The sequence below is a fragment of the Pan paniscus genome, chromosome 18, assembly GCF_029289425.2.
Source record: "Pan paniscus chromosome 18, NHGRI_mPanPan1-v2.0_pri, whole genome shotgun sequence".
Lineage (NCBI taxonomy): Eukaryota > Metazoa > Chordata > Mammalia > Primates > Hominidae > Pan > Pan paniscus.
Genome location: NC_073267.2, coordinates 29,396,525 through 29,413,962, shown reverse-complemented (window position 1 = coordinate 29,413,962; position 17,438 = coordinate 29,396,525). Strand labels below are relative to the sequence as shown.

At 50.2% G+C, this 17,438-nt stretch overlaps 1 protein-coding gene across 3 annotated transcripts in view; it reads left to right on the top strand.

Annotated features, from left to right (window-relative positions):
- The window catches only part of GSG1L (GSG1 like), a 278,788-nt gene that overhangs the window by 46,922 nt on the left and 214,428 nt on the right, over positions 1-17,438 (top strand). The window lies entirely within an intron of this gene.

Below are 17,438 nucleotides of genomic sequence, written 5' to 3'. Positions count from 1 at the left end.
CAGAGAGGGGGTGAATAAGTCATTTAGCACAATGCCGACATGCAGTAAGTTCTCAATAAATGTCAGCAGCTACTTTTAGTAGCAGTTCTCATCTGCATAGTGTTTTGGTGGGGTTGAGAAAGGTTCCAGACATTATTGCTAACATTCCATACATGCATTCCTATAAAACCTCATGATCTGTAAAGTCGTGGGCTAATAAGAAAGAGGCTTATGAGAAAAATAGAGTTGGGGTAGATGACCCCGAACCTAGGGAAGCTTGCACCAAGCTCCAAACTAGCCAACAAAATCAATAACAATCTTAATAAAATCTGAGCACGGGTAAATCCTTGAGGGCATTTGTACCCAGCCACACAATCAAACATTTCAGCCTTCAACCCTCAGCATCTGCTTCCTCCTCAGAGATGTAGGTCCAGGAGGACATTTGCTTCTAATCACGATCATTTTTATCCACATTAAAACTATGATTGGCTCCGGGTGCAGTGTGGCTCATGCTTGTAATTCCAGCACTTTAGGAGGCTGAGGCGGGCAGATCACCTGAGGTCAGGAGTTCAAGACCAGCCTGGTCAACATGGCGAAACCCATCTCTACTAAAAATACAAAAATTAGCCGGGCATGGTGGCGTGCACCTATAATCCCAGCTACTGGGGAGGCTGAGACGTAAAAACCGCTTGAGCCTGGAGGTGGAGGCTGCAGTGAGCCGAGGCTGTGCCACTACACTCCAGCCTGGGTGACAGAGCAAGACTCCATCTCAAAAAAACAAAAACAAAAAACTGTGATTGAAAGCGTAGCCTTTGCCACTGGCCTATTGTTTCAGCAGAGGTGGGAAGGACTTTGTAGCTTCTTCATCTCAATTTGCCATATCCCCAGATTATACAGCCCAGTGGCAGCAGAGAGGTTCTTGAAACCACAAAGCCGGCCACCACTGGAACCAAGCTGGTACCAGAGGCACTTCTGTAGACTCCAGCTTTTTTCTTCAGTTTTTCAAGTCCTGATAAGGATATTTCTTTAATTGTACTTGTTCCTGACTACTTAAAAATATTAATGTGCTGGAGAAAATCTTGTATGGACACACTTTCGTCATTATTTCAACATCCTTCCCTTACATACTAATCATGAATGAGGTAGCCTGGGTCAAAGGAGCCTGCCTTATAGCAGGATAGACTGTGTCCTCTAAGAGTCTTTCAGCACTGATGTTCTACAATGGGGTTTGGCAAGCTACAGCCCAGGGACCAAATCCATGGTCCTTTATTTTTTGAGACAGGGTCTTGCTCTGTCACCCAGGCCAGAGTTCAGTGGTGTGATCTCTGCTGGCTGCAGCCTTGAATTCCTGGGCTGAAGTGATCCTTCCACCTCAGCCTTTTGAGTAGCTGGGACTACAGGCATGCACCGACACAGCTGGCTAATTAAAAAAATTTTTTTGTAGAGAGGGGTCTTGCTATGTTGCCCAGGCTGGTCCCAAACTCCTGGCGTCAAGCGATCCTTCTGCCTCAGCCTCCCAAAGTGCTGGGATCACTGGCGTGAGCCGCTGTGCCCAGCCCCATCCCACATTAGATATGGTGTTGCCCAGACCCTCATTGTTTAGCCATGTTTTGGCCCAAGGAGGTCAAATTTCCTGGTTCCTTGCCCAGGCAAAGAAGGCACTCTCTGCCTTTAAGACTTTTGTCTCTGGGAAACCACTGAGCTCAGATGTAACCAACTGGAAATTGATTTCAAAAGCTTCAACAGTGGACTCTGTCCCAGCCACATGGGACTGCAAGGACTAGTAGTTACACCAGTGCCTCCTCTCAAAGCTCACAACCTGGCTGGGGCAGGGCAGGGGCCAGGTTAGTACTGAGAGCAGCTCCTTTCCCGAGAGGACAAGACAAGCATATTTCTCACTTGCTTTAGAAATGCAAGAAAGGTTTATTATACCAAACAGGTATTCATTGCCAAAAGATATAACAGCCCAGTGGGACAAATGAGGCTGGCACGGTGGTTCATGCCTGTAATCCCAGCACTTTGGAAGGCTGAGGTGGGAGGATTGCCTGAGCCTAGGAGTTCAAGACCAGCCTAGACAACATAGTGAGACCCCGTCCCTACAAAAAAAAAAAAAAAAAAAAAAATAGCGTGCCTGTAGTCCCAGCTATTTGGGAGGCTGAGATGAGAGGATTGCTGGATCCCAGGAGTTGGAGGTTACAGAGAGCTTTGATTGCCCTACTGCACTCCAGCGTGGGTGACAGAGTGAGACCCTGTCTCTTAAAAAAATGAAAATTAAGAAAATGACTTCCCTTTCCGTGTGCTTATCCCCACTCTTCAGTTTAGTCTGTATTTTTCCAGTTGTTTTCTCTATTATCAACCGCATACCTATGTAAAGAGATGGAAGCAGAGAGGTACAGTTCTACTCTCTGCTTTCTCCCCATGACAACAGAACTGAGGCATGTTCCCGTGTCTGCACCTGTGGATCTGCCTCGTGCTCTTCAATAACTGTTTATTAGTATGTCCTCCCATGGATACACCTTTATTTATTCAGAATACATACTTCCTTTCAGCTTAGTGCAAATGTCATCTTCCTCCAGGAAGTCTTCCTTGATTCTTGCAGCACAAAATGGCCACTTCCTCCTCCAAACTCCTAGGTCCCTGTCCCTTTCTCAGGCTCTAGATGAGTCAGGGTAAGGCTATGCTGCTGTAACAAAGAGATTCTGCAATATGGAGGCTTGAAGAACAGGGAAGCTGTTTCTCTCTTAGGTCGTAGTCCTGGTTGGTGGGGCAGCTCTGCCCCTGCCAGTCATTCCAGGAGCCAGGCTCCTTCCAAGTCATTGCTCTGTATGCCCTAGGGCACCCTGGTCATTGTCAGTGTGGCTGAAGTGAGCCACATAGGAAGCCAGGAGATGCCTGATGTCTTCACCCTGACACGGACTGTCCATTCACAAGCCATTGGCAAGAGCTTTGCATGGCCATGCCTCCTGTCTGGGAGGCCTGGGTGTCTGCAATGCCATGGAAGAAGAGAAACCAGCTTTGGTGGACAATCGCTAGTGTTTGCTATTATACAAACCTTGATGCCTTAATGTGGTGCTTGGGGTCCCCATGCTGTGGGAGATGGAATGCTGAGAGAGCAGGATCCAGGGCTGGTCCATCTTCGCATCTTCCTTCATGTCCTGTGTGGCACCTGGCACGTGGTCAGTGCTTGGAAAATGCCAAGCCCATGTGTGGACATACAGTCACCAAATCAGAGGGTGGTGGGCAACAGGGTCTAGTAACATTTCCCTGCCAAGCACTGTTCTGGGCCCTGAAGACCCAAAGCATAGTTGCTCCACCCCCAAACATTATAGTCATGATCTCTTTGGGTTTCTGGAAAAGGAGATTCTCTTCCTGTGGCAGGGCCTTTGCACATGCCATCTCTTCCTCCTGACACCCACCTCCCTCTGCTCGCCAGCTCTCCTCACTTGCCTAGCTGGCTCCTACTGTATAACTCTCCATAAATGTTACCTCTCCCAGACTAGGTTGGATCTCTCCATTATCCACATGTGTATTATATTTCTCCCTTGTAAGTTTTTTTTTTTTTTTTTGAGTCAGAGTTTTGCTCTTGTGGCCCAGGCTGGAGTGCAATGGTGAAATCTCAGCTCACTGCAACCTCCACCTCCTGGGTTCAAGCGATTCTCTTGCCTCGGCCTCCCAAGTAACTGGGATTACAGGCATATGCCACCATGCACGGCTAATTTTTTGTATTTAGTAGAGAGAGGGTTTCACCATATTGGTCAGGCTGGTCTCGAACTCCTGACCTCAGGTGATCCACCCGCCTCGGCCTCCCAAAGTGATGGGATTACAGGTGTGAGCCACTGCACCTGGGCACTTGTAAGTTTTATAAATTGCATTGAAGTAACTTTTTTTTTTTTCAGAGGTCTTGCTCTGTTGCCCAGGCTGGAGTACAGTGGCATGATCATAACTCACTGCAGCCTTGAACTCTTGGGCTCAAGTGATCCTCCCACCTCAGCTTCCCGAGTAGCTGGGACTACAGATGCATGCTGCCACCCTCGATAATTTTAATTTATTTTAAAAATTTTTTCATAGAGACATGGTCTTGCTGTGTAGCTGAGGCTGGCCTGGAACTCTTGGCCTTGAGTGATCCTTCTATCTTGGCTTCCCAAAGTACTGGGATTACAGGCATGAGCCACCATGCCTAGCCAGAAGTATCTTTTTTTTTGTATGAAATTTCATTTCAGGTCAATCTGCACTCTAAGTTTGTAAGCTCTATGATGACAGGTACAGTTTTGTGTGTTCAGTGCCTAGCAGACTGCCTGGCCCAATAGACATTCTGTCTACACATGTTAAATATTTAATCAATATTGTTACCGGTTCACCACAGATGAGAAAATGGAGGCTCAGAGAGGTTGAGTGACTGGCCTAAGATCACACAGCAAGTGAGTTTCAGCATTGGGATTTTGGGCTGCCTCCAGAGCTGCTGCTTTCACAGGCTAATGCAATTAGAATACCACATGATGTGTGCCATAACAGGGTATTAATAGGCTGTGTTTAAGGGGTGGTGGGAGGGCAGAGGGGGGCGTGACTGACTCAGCCTAGGGGAGGGGTGGCTGCCTGGAGGAAGCAGTGACCTCAGGGGCTCAGAAACCGTGGGGCATTTGGAGCAGCTGTAGCGACTGCGTGGGAGTATGAAATCTGAGACCAGAGCAGAGCTGGTTGTGAAGCCCCTGCTTGGGGGTGTCAGGGAGTTTGGACTTAGTTGAGCTGAGGGGAACTCTCAGAGTTCGTAAGCAGGGGAGTGACATGATCTGGTGGGTTCTGTTTAGAATGTCACCCTAGGTCAGGGTTGCAAGCTGACGGCTGCTGGCTGGCAGAGTTGGCTGGGCTCACTGGGAATCTGAAAATGGAATCTGTGGCAAACTGCATTAGTTAGGAGTTAAGTCCAACTGCTGAGCCAAATACCCAAAATTACAGCGGCTTAAGTGAAATAGAAGCTTTCTGTCCTCTGTCACATGAAAGTCTGAACGAATCAGGCATCTCAGCTCTACTTCAGGGGCCCAGAATCCCTCTAGACAGTTGCTCTGCCATCCCAAGGCACTGCCCTGGTCCACATGGTCCTCGATGGCCGTGAAGGCACAGAAGGAGGAGGCAGATGGACATTGGGGCCAAAGAGCAGTCTCTCTCACTTCAAACTTGAAACATCAGGTGATTCCACCCAAAAACCAGGGTTCTGACTTCTCTTGGACGACAGGAAGGATCTAGCAGGACTGGGCCACACATGGCCACGACTGACTCGATCTGGACCACGTCTGCCTCTTTCGGATGGGCCCATGTGCTCCAGTTCATCACGGTCCTCACGCTCCCTTTTGTCCCTGACCGCCGAGGCAGTGTGTCCATTGCTCAATCCTCTTACACCAGCCCCTTTGCTCAGTTTCATGACCCTGTAGTCCCCAAAGCATGTGAGCTCACAGCCCCCAACCCAGGGCGGAAGATGTCCTGCAGGCGGCTGGGCTGGGAGGCCCGCTCGGGCAGTGGCGGCTGTCATGAGGCAGGACTGGCAAGGACCAGGCCAGGACCAGGCCAGGCCCAGGCTCTTTGCTGAGAACATCCCTTCCTTTCTTCCTTCATCCTGGTGAACACAGTTCCAACAACTGCCTCTGCCTCTAAAACTCGTAGACTCTCCAGGGGAAACCTTGTTGGAAATCAGGGTGAGGTTCTTTTCTAAACAGCCATCTGGGCGTGTGTACAGGGCTGCCTTTCATTCTCCTGGGAGCTCTTAGGGGCATCCGAGGAGTGCAGCCTGCCCGGCAGAGCCCCGAAGACCCGTCAGAGCCCCTCCTCAGCTCTACCCTCAGGCTCCCAGGCCTGCTTGACCACCCTATAAAAGGCTGAGGCTGGCACAGGGGAGACATCATGTAACTCAGGATGCTGATCAAACTTCCTGTCAGAGGCAGTTGCGGGCGGCTGCATTTGAATTTTGCAATCACCGTCCTGTGGGAGTTCTAGATGACACGCTCCCCACTCCTGCTGGGCACCAGTTGCCAAGGAATGATTTCCGGTGGAGGGATGTTTGGTGCCATCTTTATCCATTATTCCTGACCCCTGGCTTCCATCACGGAGACTCCATCAGGCAGGAGGAGGGATGGATGGCTTCTCCTGTCAGAGGCAGATGTGAATGAGTTTACTGGAACTGGGGAGAAAAGAAGTTTGCTTCCAGTGGGTGCAGGTCTCATGGAGATTGAAGGTCCCTGCAGGCTGGAAATGGCCTTGGCACGGTGGCACCTCCAGATTGAACAGCACTTTTTTGGTCTGCAAATAGCTCTCCCGTATTAGTCCAATCCAATATTTTCTTTCTGACCTGCAGCAATCAGAGGGGGCCTCTGTGTCCCCCTTGGGGACTAGGTACCTTTTAGCAAAATCCCCCCACAGTGCATGCTGTCTCTAGGGTCCAAGCCTTCCGCTAACCCTAACCTGCCTCTGCATTTGGGGTCTGGGTTTCTGGTGGTTGACTCCCTCCTGAATGGGGTAGTGTCAAGATAAGATGCTGCCCCTTCTTGGGTTTCCATAGAGACAAATCCCTCTCAAAGAGCGTCTGAGGATTTTGCTGACTTTACTGAAGATCCGTGGGAGGTTCCATTGCACAGTGCAGGTGACACGGTGCATCTGGCATCCGCCTGGCCCCTCTTCCTTCTACCTGATTTCCCAAGGAGTTCCCGGTGTCTCTTCCTCATGCGTGCAAAGCCGCTTCCCTCTCCCCTGAAGCCTTTCCTGTTGGCAGCCGATATACAACCTTGCAAGCATGTGTGTGTGTGTTTTGCGGGTGTGTGTGTGTGCATGAGGACATTGGGGCACTTGCCTTCTGCACTGAAGCTCTTGTCAAAACATTTTTCTCCACAAAGTCATTTCTGTCCTCAAGAGGAATTCTGGTGCCAGCAGCTAAGATAAGACAGTTTCTTCACTTGTTATGTGGCTAACAGCTGTGAAGTGGGCTGAAGCAGTTAAGTCATAATCCCCATTTTACAGATGAGGAAACTGAGACTCAGAGAGAGGCAGTGACTCCCTCAGGGTCACCCACTGTGGGACTCCGTTCTAGGCTTGCCGACCCAAGGCCAGTGCCATTTCCACTGCATCCCTGCCTCATGGAAGCCTGTTTGCTGGAGTTTGGTCCTGAGTTTGCTTCCATGGTGAGCCTTGCCTGGTAGGGCCAGAGATGGGGGTAATGACAAAGCACGCATTTACTCATTCACCAAATAGGTAATGAGCCCACGCCCTGTGCTAGGCACCAGATACTCGGTAATCAGTGGTGAGTGATACAGGGACCCTGCCCTCATGGAACTGATGGTCCAGTGAGGAATCAGGTGAGCACACACACAAATGCATGTGTTCCCACAGGCAGGCTGAGTGTCACTGAGACAAATCCATCAGGGTCTGGGGTAAGGGCATGCAGGGGGGGCAGGGGTGCTATTTTATAATAGGGGGTCAGGAAGGCCACTTTGAGGGCACAAGCTCCAAAGGTATCTGGGGTGACAGAGCAAGCAGGTGCAATGTCTGAGCCTGGACAGTGTTTGGTGTGTGCAGGGAGCTGCGAGGAAGCCACAGGGTCTGGAGCACAATGATTGAGGGAGAAGGTCAGGGAAAGAGCAGGGAGGAGAACAGGCATCTCATATGGGGTACCTGCGCTCAGAACTGGGCAGTTAAAACAGTACTGATGTGGCCAAGCACCGTGGCTTACTCCTGTAATCCCAGTACTTTGGGAGGCCAAGGCGGGCGGATCACTTGAGGTCAGGAGTTCAAGACCAGACTGGCCAACATGACGAAACCCTGTCTCTACTAAAAATACAAAAATTAGCCAGGCATGGTGGCGGGCAACTGTAATCCCAGCTACTCTGGAGGCGGAGGCAGGAGAATTGCTTTAACCTGGGAGGCAGAGGTTGCAGTGGTCCGAAATCCCGCCACTGTACTCCAGCCTGGGTGACAAATCGAGACTCTGTCTCAAAACAAACAAACAAAAAAGTTCTGACAACTGCACCCCACTTTCTGGACATTGCTTCTTTCTAAAAGCCCCTCAGGTAACTCAAATGTGCAGCGAGGGCCAAGAGCCGCTGGGCTAGGGCCCTGCCGGCCACCGTGAGGACTTCGGTTTCATTCTAAGTGTGATGAGAAGTCCTTGGTGGGCAGGAAGGGAGGTGATGCAATCTGATGTACTTTTCTAGAAGACCCTGGTGCCTGGGTTGGAACAGATGGAAGGGAGTGAGAGGGGAGGCAGGGAGGCCATGAGGAGGCTGCTGCAATGGTCTAGACAAGGGGCAGCAGTGGCTGATGATGGAGGCAGCCTTGGCCAGGTGTCATGCTGGACCCCTCTTAACTTCAGGAGGGATGGCACAAGGTTCAAGAGGCCAAGGAAGAGACCTGGAGCCAGCAAACTAAACATAGAGTTTTGCCAGGCGTGGTGGCTTATGCCTGTAATCCCAACACTTTGGGAGGCCGAGGCGGGTGGATCACCTGAGGTCAGGAATTCGAGACCAGCCTGGCCAACATGGTGAAACCCTGTCTCTACCAAAAATACAAAAATTAGCCGTGTGTGGTGGTGCACACCTGTAGTCCCAGCTACTCGGGAGGCTGAGGCAGGAGAATCGCTTGAACCCAGAAGGCAGAGGTTGCAGTGAGCGGAGATCATGCCACTGCACTCCAGCCTGGGTGACAAGAGACTCAATCTCTAAAAAAACAAAAACAAACAAAAACCATACAGTTTATTTGGGGGAACTTACCTACAGGGTGCTCCAGTGGCGATGGGCTGGACAGAAGAACAACAGCTTGTAAAATGCGTGCAGTTTCTATAGTACTTTCACTTAACACCCTTGGTCTGGCAATCCTCATTTCTTAAGTCAGGTGTGTCTGCCATACAGGGTATGCTTAAGTTGTTATTGCTGTCAATTGCATCTGGCATACACCAGGGTCCTCAGATTACCACAAACTCAGTGGCTTAAAACAACACAAATTTAGGCTGGGCGTGGTGGCTCAAGCCTGTCCTCCCAGCACTTTGGGAGGCTGAAGTGGGTGGATCACTTGAGCCCAGGAGTTTGAGACCAGCCTGGGCAACATAGGAGGACCCCCATCTCTACAGATAATTTAAAAAAATTAGCTGGGTGTGGTGGTGCACACCTGTGGTCCCAGATACTCAGGAGGTTGAGGTGGCAGGATCACCTGAGCCCAGGGGATTGAGGTGGCAGTGACCTGTGATGGCACCGCTGCACTCCAGCCTGGGTGACAGAGCAAGATCCTGTCTCAAAACCAACCAACCAACCAACCAACCAACCAACCAACCAACCACACACACATGCACATTTATTCTCCCACAGTTCTGGAGGACAGGAGTCTAAAATGAAGGCATCCACAGGGCTGCACTCCTGGGGGCTTCAGGGAGGAGGTTTCCTTGCCTTTTCCAGTCTCTAGATGCCGGTTATACTCCTTGTCTTGTATCTCCTGCGTCTTCAAAGCCCATCACTCTAACCTTTGGTTTTGTACCATCATATCGTCTTTTTTTGATTCTCTGGCTTCTCTCTTATATGGACCCTGGTGATTACTTCGGACCCACCTGGATAATCCCGGCTAATCTCCCCAGCTCTGGATCTTTATCTTCATCACCCAGCAGAGTCCCTTTTGCCATGTAAAGTAAGATATCACAGATTCCGAGGATTAGGACGTGGACTTCGTGGTGGGGGCATTACTCAGTCTCTGACAGTCAGGGTCCCCTCTGGAGTGGTGGAGGGGCCTATGGGTGGGGCCTGGGGCTCCCTTATCTCCCTGTGGGCTCTCAGTGTCTCCCTGACCAGGCGCAGATAACCCCTGGCTTTTTTTGTCTGCTTTTAGATGCTGTGCCAGCTGCAAAGGCCAGTGTGTGGGTCCCACTCCTGTTCCCGAGGGGTCCTCCAGGTGGGCCGGCCTCTTCATGGTTGCTAGGGTGGCTCACTACCCCTAGGGTGCACTGGTGTCCACCTGGTCTCCCACCGGAGGGCTTGGTCGACCAGATCACCCACTCCCATTTGCCTGGCATTTTCAGAATGTATTAGTTTTCTGTGGGTGCTGTAATAAATGACCCCACAAACTTAGTGGCTTAAAACAGCATACATATATTATCTTACAGTTCTGCAGGCCGGAATCCAGGACAGTCTCACCCACCTAAAATCAAGGTGACATGGGGCAGGCGCGGTGGCTCATGCCTGTAATCCCAGCACTTTGGGAGGCCGAGGTGGGCAGATCACTTGAGGCAAGGAGTTGGAGACCAGCCTGGCCAACATGGTGAAACCCCATCTCTACTAAAAATACAAAAATTAGCCAGGCATGGTGGTGTGTGCCTGTAGTCACAGTCACTCGGGAGGCTGAGGCACAAGAATCCCTTGAACCCGGGAGGCAGAGGTTGCAGTGAGCCGAGATCACGCCTCTGCACTCTAGCCTGGGTGACAGAGCGAGACTCTGTCTTAAATAAATACATAAATAAATAAATAAAATACAATCAAGGTGTTGGCAGGCTGTGCCTTGTTCCGGAGTCTCTAGGGGTGAATGCATTTTTTTGCTTATTCTGATTGTTGGCAGAATTCAGTTCCTCCAGATGGTAGGACAGAGGTCCCTGCTTTCTTGCTGGCTGTAAACGAAGGGCTGTTCTTGGCTTCTAGAGGTCACCCTGTTCCTTGGCTGGGGACCCCCCACCCCGTCTTCTCCATCTTCAGAGCCAGCAACAGCGGGCTGAATTTTTCTCACCTGGCTTCTCCCTCTCTTCCTGCAGCTGGGGAAGGTTCTCTGCTGTTATGGGCTCATGATGACATTGGGTCAACTTGGATAACGGATCATCTCCCCATTTCAGGGGCTACAACCTTAATTACACCTGCAAAGTCCCTTCTGTTTTGTAAAGTAACATATTTACAGCTTCCAAAGATCAAAGCGTGGACGTTTTAGGGGGCTGTTATTCTGCCGAAATGCACCCAATAATAACAAAACAATGACAATGTAATTAATACTTATTAAGCCTTTATTATCTACCGGGCTCTATGCCTGGCTCCTCAGAATCACCTCTGAGGAAGGTACTATTATTATGCCTATTTTAGGAATAGGAAACTGAGGCACAGAGGAAACTGAGGCACAGAGAGGTTAAGGAATGTGACAGGTTGAATTATGCCCCTCCCCCCCACCATTCATACGTTGAACTCCTAACCCCCAGTACCTCAGAATGTGACCTTATTTGGAGCGAACGTTTTTATAGACATAATCAAGTTAAAATGAAGTCCTTTGGGTGAGCCCTAATCCAATATGGAGGATGCCTTCCTAAAATGGGGAAATACAGAAATACAAACCCTTACAGGGAGAATGCCATGTGGATGGGAAGGTGGCATCTACAAGTCAGGGAGACAGGCTGGGCTGTAATCCCACCACTTTGGGAGGCGGAGGAGGGCAGATCACTTGAGGTCAGGAATTCGAGACCAAGCTGACCAACATGGTGGAACCCCTGTCTCTACTAAAAATACAAAATTAGCCGGGCATGGTGGTGCATGCCTGTAATCCCAGCTACTTGGGAGGCTGAGGCAGGAGAATCGCTTGAACCCAGGAGGTGGAGGTTGCGGTGAGCTGAGATCGCACCATTGCACTCCAGCCTGGGCAACAAGAGCAAAACTCTGTCTCAAAAAAAAAGGAGAGAGTCCGGAAACAGATCCGTCCCCCACAGCCCTCAGAAGGAATCAGCCCTACCAACCTCTTAATTTTGGCCCTCCAGCCTTCAGAGCTGTGAGATAGGAACTGTCTGGTGTTCAGGCCACCTATTTGTGGTGCTTTTTATGGCAGTCCTAGTGGACTAATAAGTGTAACTTGTCATTAGTTGTGGCAGCTGGGTTCGAGCCCAGGCAGTCCTCAGTCTTTGGCTCTCTGGCTGTTTTTGTTGTCACGTCTGTCTCCAGCTCTCTCCATTTTGGTCTCTTTGTCTCTGATTTACTCTGTTCTGATTTTTTTTCTCTATCTTTTATTTGTTTATTTATTTTGAGACAGGGTCTTGCTCTGTTGCCCAGGTTGGAGAGCAGGGGCGCAATCATAGCTCACTGCGGCTTCCACCTCCTGGGTTTAAGCAAACTTCCTGCCCCAGCCTCCTGAGTAGTTGGGATTACAGGCACGCACCACTTTGCTTGGTAAATTTTTGTGTTTTTTGTAGAGATGGGGTCTCATTCTGTTGCCCTGGCTGGTCTCAAACTCATGACCTCAAGCAACCCTCCTGCCTTGGCCTCCCAAAGCCCTAGGATTATAAGTGTAAGCTACCCTGCCCGGCCTCCTTTTTTTTTTTTTTTTTTCCTCACTCACTCTCCCCTTCTCTCTCCCACTGCTTCTGGCTCTCTGGATTTCCGTCCTTCTCTCCTTCTGGCCCTCAGCTCCTATTGAGACAGGAAGTCCCTCACCTCCTTCCTCTCAGCTCCCTCATCCCCCTCCAGCCACTGTTCCTCCCAGGACACCCCTTTGCAATTAAACTGTGGATAGACCAAGGCCCAGATGCCAGCATCCCTGGATGCCCACACCGGCTGTTCTTGGGGCCTTGGCGGCAAGGGAGCAGCCAGCACTGAGGAGAGTGGGCAGAGAGCTACCCTCTCTGAGAGCGGAGGCCTCTGAGCTGCAGGAGGAGCCAAACTCAGCCCCCACTCACCACCCTGTGGGCTCTCTCCTGCCCCCTCCACCCTGCTGTGCACATAGGCGCCTCGGGCTGAGTGGCCGTCAGCCCAGCAGCCCCACCAGGCCTGGCTGGTGCGTGACACTCACAGTGGGCACCAGCAGCTGTGCCGCCCGTGTCATCCTGCCACACTGACTCTTCTTTTTCTGTTCCTGGTTCCTGGCTTCAAGCTTTTCAGAGCAGTCTTCCTGCCCTCCAAATCCCAGCCTCCATCTTTCTGGGTTTGACTTTTTCCCTTTGTTGCCCCTGCTTCTGGGGTCCATGTTGCCCTGAGTGGGAAACTCCCAACTCCCTAAGGTCCGAGGAACCCTATGGTCTGGCCAGCCCTGGCCCCTGGTTGGGTTGGGAGTGGGGATTGAGATGGAGACAGGATGGAGGAAATCAGGGAAGGCTGCCAGAGGGAATTCTGGGAAACACTGGGGAACAGACACTTTGGAGAGACCTGGCCGGCCCAGTTCTTCTCCTGTGGGAGCTTCCCCAATATCAGTCACGGCCATGCTGGCAACCACGTTTTCCTGCAAAGCCATGATTTACCCGGCCATGCTGATTGGCCACTAGAGCTGGACATGTGACCTGAGCTGGGCCAATTGGCTCCTCTGTCCTGGGAGTTTGGAGGACTCTGGGAGGTGGGTTGGCTTCTGTAGGGCTGGTCACAGGGACAAGGGGTGGAATGTTTGAGGGAGGCAGGCATGTGTTCAGAGGAGCAGAGAGGGGCTGAGACAGCCAGAGAGAGGTTGCCCAGCTCCCATGGCTCCCGTCTCCTGCAGTCCCTGCTGCTGGGTTCAGCGAGATGCCCGTGTATCCTTCTGTGTTAACAAGCATCCATTCTCAAGCTCCTGTGAGTGGGTTCTGTCTTTTGCAGCCACTCAGCCTCCAGATAGCGCTTTTAAGAATGCAAATCAGATCACAGCGCTCGTCTGCTTGGTGCCCTCAGTGGCTTCCCAGAGCTGCAGCATTTCTCCTTAAGGCTGCCCCAGCACGAGGCTGAGCAATCTGGCCCTGGCCTCTCCCACTGCCCCAGGACTCGCTCACAACAGCCTCTTTGCTGTTTCTCCAGCACTCCAAGTTCATTCCTGCCCCAGGGCCTTTGGACTTGCTGTGCCTTTTGCCTGGGATGCTCTCCCCCTGGATCTTTTTTTGTCTTTCTTTCTTTCTTTCTTTCTTTCTTTCTTTCTTTCTTTCTTTCTTTCTTTCTTTCTTTCTTTCTTTCTTTCTTTCTTTTTTTTCTGAGACGGAGTCTCGCTCTGTCACCCAGGCTGGGGTGCAGTGGCGCATCTGGGCTCACTGCAATCTCCGCCTCCCAGGTTCACGCCATTCTCCTGCCTCAGCCTCCCGAGTAGCTGGGACTACAGGTGCCCGCCACCACTCCTGGCTAATCTTTTTTCTTTTTTGTCTTTTTAGTAGAGATGGGGTTTCACCGTGTTAGCCAGGATGGTCTTGATCTCCTGACCTTCTGGTCCTCCCGCCTCGGCCTCCCAAAGTGCTGGGATTACAGGCGTGAGCCACCGCAGCTGGCCTCTTTTTTTCTTTTTAATTTGTTTTGAGACATGATCTTGCTCTGTCACAGGCTAGAGTGCAGTGGTACACTGCAAATACAGCTCACTCCAGCCCCCACCTCCTGGGCTCAAGCCATCCCCCTGCCTTAGCCTCCTGAGTAGCTGGGACTACAGGCATATGTCATCATGCTTGGCTAATTTTTAACATTTTTGTAGAGATGGGATCTTGCCATGTTGCCCAGGCTAGTCTTGAACTCCTGGGCTCAAGCGGTCCTCTCGTGTTGGTCTCCCATAGTGCTGAGATTATAGGCGTGAGCCACAGTGTCTGGCCACCCCCTGGATCTTTACATGGCCAGCTTGTCGTCATCAGGTTTGAGCTGGAAATGTTCTCTCTTGTAGAAAAGGCCCTGGTCAGCCCATCAGAGAAGCCTCGCTCACCCTGTTATTCCATCACAGCATCCTGTTTTATTTTATTCAGGGCACATATCACCATCTGTTGTTTATTTATTTGTTGACTTGTTTACATCTGTTTCTCCTGCTGGAATGAAAACATCATGTCTTGCGCACCACTGAATCCTCAGTGCTTCCAACACAGCCTGGCGCGTAGTAGGTGCTTAATGAGTATTTGTTGATTGAATGCAAAAATGAGGCAAGATGGCCCAGAGTTAGACTGCCAGGAGTTTGGCCAGGTTTGCTGGAAGAGAGTTAAAAGCCCATCTCATTCTTCCCACACAGGAACCCCATTCTTGCCTATACATAGGCTGCTCTGCCCTTGTAGATGATAGTTTGAAGGTTGCCAAGCAGCGGGTGGAGACCAGGCTGCCAGGCTGCACGAAGTGGTGATCGTAGCAGAGGTGACTCAGTTCTGCCTGGGCCAACCTTGGGCCCCCTTCTGGGCTGATACATACTCTATCCACTGGGCCAGTGTCTGTTCTTTCTCTAGAGGGCCACAAAATGATCTTTCCAGGAGGAACCCCGTTTGTCCTACAGCCCTTCAGTAAGGGACTGTGATTCACATCCCCCAAGATCAGAGGCTTTGACCTGGGAGAGGGCCTCCAGTCTAAAAACAAGCCCTGTTTTGGGTAAGCTGGTGGAGGAGACGATTTCACGTGTGGGTGAATTGCCTTTTGTCTGCCTCTCTCTGATTTGTTTTTGAAAATTCATTGTATTTATTAGATGTGCCATCACACAATGGTCCCTTGACATATTTCATGCTGTAAAGAGACAGCCCCTGCCATCAAGCTGTACGCTGTAGCTGACAAAACTGTGTGTCTTGTGCACACTCACGCATACACTTCCACGTGGGCACACGCTGTTGTCAAGCACACAGACGTCACAGGCTGGTGGGAGCAGCCCTGGGGTTGAAAGACCCAGGCTGGTGTTGGCTGTACCTCTCCTCCCTTTCCTGGAAAAATGATGGCAATTCTGCACTATCTATGTGAATTGGGGAAGAAGCAGCATGGACAGATAAAGTCCAGGATCCCAGTCGCCTCCCTGGCCAAACAGAAATGGCTAACCAGCCAGTGGTTTTGAGGGATGGGAGTTCAGCAAACTTTTCTTTTCCTTTCTTGTCTGCTGGTGGAGCTGCTAATGAGTAGAACGAAGCCCACAGAGGGAGGAGGAAGCAGAAAGCCTGAGCAATCCACTCCCTGAATAATCAGCCCTGAATAATTGAGAATTGACTTGTAATTGCAATTGTCTCAGTGTGGAGATGCTGACGCTAGAAGATGAGGAACAGGCAAGGAGAATGGTGGGGTTTGGAAAGAGGGCGTTGACTCTGGATTGGTTCCTGGCAAAGCAATGGGGGGTCAAGGGGAAATTTTTTATTACAATTTTAAACTACAAGGTCAAAGGGCTAACACTGTTGGGGGAAGGTTGTAGGAGGAGGAGAGGAGAGATGTATCCAGGAAGGAGCAGTATTTCTTTCCAGACAGTAAACAACTGCCAAATAAACCCCAGAAATGACACTCTGAGAGTGTCTGTGGGAAGCTTAGAGAGCTGCTTGTCCGGCAAGAGGTATTGGTTTTGTTCAAGCTTCATCTGGTGCTCACTTAAAAAAATAGATTTCATTTCCCCTCTTGCACCAGTCCGGAGGGGAAAATCAGCACGTAACATCTGCCTCATGTCATCGTTTAGATGCTTATGAATAAATGGATTCTGGCAGGACTAAGCAAATAGATAGTAAAATGCAAGACCCAGCCAACTCCTGATTAGCTCTTCGTGCATTATCTGCTGGGGGATTGTCCAGAGGAAATGTCCCATCCCAGGGTGGAGTCCTTCTCGCCATGCAGCAAGGTCCTAGGCTTCACTCTCTGAGGTGGCCTAACTTTTTGTTTTTACTTTGATTATTTTTAGCATTATTTGGTAGAGACGAGGTCTCACTATGTTGCCCAGGCTGATCTCAGAACCCTGGGCTCAAGCGATCCTCCCACCTTGGCCTCCCAAAGTGCTGGGATTATAGGCGTGAGCCACTGCGCCCCGCTGTGGCCTAACTTTTGAGCGCACAGAATGTCACATGTGAGCAAGTAATGGTTAAGGGCTGGGTCTATGCAGCAGACAGATCTGAGGTTGAACTCATCTCTTACACACAGTAGCTAAAAGGACTTGAGCCGTGTCTCCATTCCTCTGAACCTCTGTTTCTTCCACTGTATGATGAGGAAGATGATGATTGCAGCTGTGACTCTATGCTTATCAGTAGCCTTGAGTTTCTCTGCATTTCCCAGCGTCCTTTGCACTTGGAATGGCCATGTGACTAGTCTGGCCAATGGGATATGAGTGGAAGTGGTGGGCTGAGGTGGACAAATATACTGTGTGTCCTCCCTCTACTTTCTCTCCCTCATCTGTGGTGCAGCTACACCATAAAAGGAGCCTGGATCCCTGATTCACTGCATGGATATGAGTCATTCAGGAGAAGCAGCTAAGAAAGAACCTTTAAGATTTTGAGGTGTTTGTAACAGCAGCTAGTATTAACTACCCAAACAAATACAGTAGTACTCCCTTGAGAGGTATTGTGAAGAATTAAGTTAGGGAGGCAGAGCTTATAAGAGCTTAGCTAAGTGCCGGCATATAGAAAATGTTCAATAAATATTAGGTATGAGTATTAATTTATTTATGCAGCAAATATTTATAGAGTTCCCATGATGGGCCAGGGATGTGGAATAACAACAGATGCATAAAATCGTATTTTGGATTATGTATTAAATAGTGCACTCCATGGTAAAATAGAAAGAATTTGGTCATTCTTTCCATCAGTGATTATTATTATTATTGTTGCAGCTCACTGC